Source organism: Macaca fascicularis, chromosome X, assembly GCF_037993035.2.
Source record: "Macaca fascicularis isolate 582-1 chromosome X, T2T-MFA8v1.1".
NCBI lineage: Eukaryota > Metazoa > Chordata > Mammalia > Primates > Cercopithecidae > Macaca > Macaca fascicularis.
In genome coordinates, this window is record NC_088395.1 from 71,164,464 (window position 1) to 71,168,573 (window position 4,110).

Sequence of the window (4,110 nt, forward strand, 5' to 3'; positions counted from 1 at the left end):
ATATCTTTCTCCGTATATTGAAAATCAATTCCAGATGGATCAAGTCTGAAATAGAAAAAGTAAAACTTTGAAATATCTAAAAAATATACTAATAAAAATATTTTTTGACTGCAGGGTAGAGAAGCATTTCTTCCTTTTTAAAAATTTTATAAAATGCTATATTTTATAAGTGACAACTTCCATATCCCCCCCCAAATCATGCACACATATACATATCTTGTCTTTGTCTTTAATACATTTCCAAAAGGGGGCAGTTATCAAGATGTCATCCATCTCCAAACATCTGACTCACGTAGAAGAGAAAAGAGTTGTTTATTTCATAGACCAAGCTATCAAAACATTCCTTTCACTATTTCTGCTCAACCTAAAAGATGCAGCCTGAAATTATTTTAAGCTGTTTATGTTATTTGCAATATTATGAGAAAGTAAATTACTAACATTCACAAGGTTATAAGCTGCAAAATGACTACTTTGTTTTTTTAAAAGAAAATTAGAATCTCATTAATGATATATTAGTATCATTAACAGAAAAAAAAATCATTTACAATAACTTAAAAACCAGCCATGTAGGAAAATAATGTGTTAACCACTACAGAGAAAATAGGTCCTCTTATTTGATTTTACTGGCACACCCAAGTGTATCTTGAACTTTGAGAGTCTCTATCCTGAATAGATGATGAAGCATTCAGGTAAAAATAAGCAGTTGTAAGTGTGAGTTTTCAAGGGTTACTGCCTCAAAGGAGGTACAGGAGTAGCCACAGTCCTACAGTTTATTTCAACATTGAGATCTTCCTAGAAAGATCAGCATAATTTTATTTTGAGGAGAGTTGACAATTCATCAGCCTCAGTATTCACATCTTATAAAAAACATTCTTCCACATTAAAAAAGACTTTGTCCCAAAGAAATATGTTTTTCATCACTTCTCCAACTTTTTGTACTTGACTTCCAGTTTTTTTTTTAAATATGCATTTATCTTTTAAGCTGTCTGCTCAAGAGCTGCTACCTGCTCTTCAATGATATTGATCTGATCCAGATAAGGCTGCAGTCCAGCAAACAACTGAACTTAAACTTAAGTCCTTTAAGTATCTACTAATGTTTATAGCAGTATCTTTTATTTCAAGATACTTCAATCTGAGTAGTTTATTCATTTTCCAGGAGCTTATAGTCTTCACTGGTGGTCATCAATTCTCCAGTAAGATAAATGTCCATTTTGGAGAACATATCCCAGAAGAGCTCAGTGATCTCAGCTTCAGCAGGCTCCTTTGTTTCCTCAGGTGTCTCCATGGTGGCAATGTCTCAAGTTAGTTTCTCACATCGGGTCACTAGGACACCTCAGGCACCATCATCATGGCAGGTTTTGTGCTGCTTAAGAAGCTTTTCTTTCCTTTTTCCATTTTTTAATTTATTTTCTTTCCATTTTATCATTTTTTATTTTCTTTTGATTTTTTCATTATTTTATTTTATTTTAAGTTCCGGGATACATGTGCAGGATGTGCAGGTTTGTTCCATAGGTAAAAATGTACCACGGTAGTTTACTGTACCTTTCAACTCATCATCAAGGTATCAAGCCCAACACACATTAGCTATTTTTTCTAATGCTCTCCATCCCCATGCCTGCCCTCCACTGACAGTGTGTGTTCTCAATGTTCCATGTGTCCATGCGTTCTCAATGTTCAGCTCATACTTATAGGTGAGAACATGTGGTGTTTGGTTTACTGTACCTGCATTAGTTTGCTGAAAATAATGGCTTCCAGCTCCATTCATGTATCTGCAAAGGACATAATCTCATTTCATTTTATGGGTGCACGGTATTCCATGGTGTATATATAACACATTTTCTTTATCCAGTCTATCATTGATGAGCATTTAGGTTAATTTTATGTTTTTGCTATTGTGAAAAGTGCTGCAATGAACATACGTGTGCGTGTATCTTTATAATAGAATGACTTATATTCCTTTGGGTATATACCCAGTAATAAAATTGCTGGGTCACATCAAATGGTATTTCTGTCTCTAGGCTTTGAGGAATCACCACACTGTCTTCCACAATGGTTGAACTAATTTACATTCTCACCAACAGTGAAAAAGTGTTTTTATTTATCCACAGCCTCACCAGTATCTATTGTTTCTTGACTTTTTACTAATCACCTTTCTGACTGGCATGAGATGTCATCTCATTGTGGTTTTGTATTTGCATTTCTCTAATGATCAGTGATGTTGAACTTTTTTTCATATGTTTGTTGCCTACATAAATGTCTTCTTTTGAGAAGTGTCTGTTCATGTCCTTTGCCCACATTTTGATGGGGTTGTTTTATTTTTTATGGTACATTTGTTTAAGTTCCTTGGAGATTCTGGATATCATACCTTTGTCAGATGGATAGATTGCCAAATTTTTCTTCCATTCTGTAGGTTGCCTGTTCACTCTGATGATAGTTTCTTTTGCTGCGCAGAAGCTCTTTAGTTTAATCAGATCCCATTTGCCAATTTTTTGTTTGTTGCAATTCCTTTTGATATTTTTGTCATAAAATCTTTGCCCATGCCTATATCTTAAATGATATTGCCTAGATTTTCTTCTAGGATTTTTAGAGTTTGGGGTTTCACAGTTAAGACTTTAATACATGTTGAGTTGATTTTTGTATACGGTGTAAGAAAGAGGTCCAGTTTAAATTTTCTGCATATGACTAGCCAGTTCTCCTAACATCATTTAATAAATAGGGAATCCTTTTTCATTGGTTGTTTTTGTCAGATTTACCAAAAATTAGATGTTTATAGATGTGTAGTCTTATTTCCGAGTTCTCTATTCTGTTCTGTTGGTCAATGTGTCTGTTTCTGTACCAGTAGCATTACTGTAGCCTTGTAGTACAGTTTGAAGTTGGGTAGTATGATGCCTCCAGCTGGGTTATTTTTGCTTAGGATGATTTTAGCTATATGGGCTCTCCTTTGGTTTCATATGAATTTTAATGTAGTTTTTTCTAATTTTGTGAAGAATGTCAATGGCATTTTAATGGGAATAGCATTGAATCTGTAAATTATTTTGGGCAGTATAGCAATTTTCACTTCACAATATTGATGCTTCCTATTTATGAACATGGAATGTTTTTCCATTTGTTTGTGTCCTCTCTCATTTCCTTGAGAAGTGATTTGTAGTTCTCTTTTAAGAGGTCCTTCACTTTCCTTGTTAGCTGTATTCCTGAGTATGTTGTTCTCTTTGTAGCAATTGTGAATGGAAATTAATCCACAATTTGGCTCTCTGCTTGTCTATTGTTGGTGATAGGAATGCTTCTGATTTTTGCACATTGATTTGAATCCTGAGACTTTGCTGAAGTTTCTTATCAGCTAAGGAATTTTTTAATCTGAGAAAATGGAATTTTCTAGATATGGGATCATGTCATCTGCAAAAAGAGACAATTGGACTTCCTCTCTTCCTATTTGAATATGCTTTATTTCTTTCTCTTGCCTGATTGCCCTCGCTAGAACTTCCAATACTATGTTGAATAGGCATGGTGAGAGAGGGCATCCTTGTCTTATTTCGTTTTTTAAGGAGAATGCTTCCAACTTTTGCCTGATCAGGATGATATTGGCTGTAGGTTTATCATAAATTGTTCTAATTATTTTGACATATGTTTCATCAATACCTAGCTTATTAAGAATTTTCAACATGAAAGTGTGTTGAACTGTACCGAGGGCCTTTTCTCCATCTATTGAGATAATCATGTGGTTTTTGTCTTTAGTTCTGTTTATGTTATTAATTATACTTATTGATTTGCATTTGTTGGAACCAACCATGCATCCAGGACAGAAAGATGATTTCATTGTGGTGTATAAGCTTTTTTGATGTGCTTCTGAATTTGGTTTGCCAGTATTTTATTGAGGATTTTTGCATCATGTTCATCAGGGATATTGGCCTAAAGTTTTCTTTTTTCTTGTATCTCTGTCAGGTTTTGTATCAGCATGATGCTGGCCTCATAAAAAGAGTTAGGGAAGAGTCCCTCATTTTCAGTTGCTTGAAATAGTTTCAGAAGAAATAGTACAAGCTCCTCTTTGTACCTCTTGTAGAATTCAGCTGTAAATTTATCTAGTCCTGGACTTTTTTTGATTGGTAAGCTATT

General features: G+C 34.3%; 1 pseudogene; it reads right to left on the reverse strand.

Annotated features, from left to right (window-relative positions):
* Positions 1-917: 917 nt before the first annotated feature.
* Positions 918-1,423, reverse strand: LOC102143664 (biogenesis of lysosome-related organelles complex 1 subunit 2-like; annotated as a pseudogene).
* Positions 1,424-4,110: the final 2,687 nt, after the last annotated feature.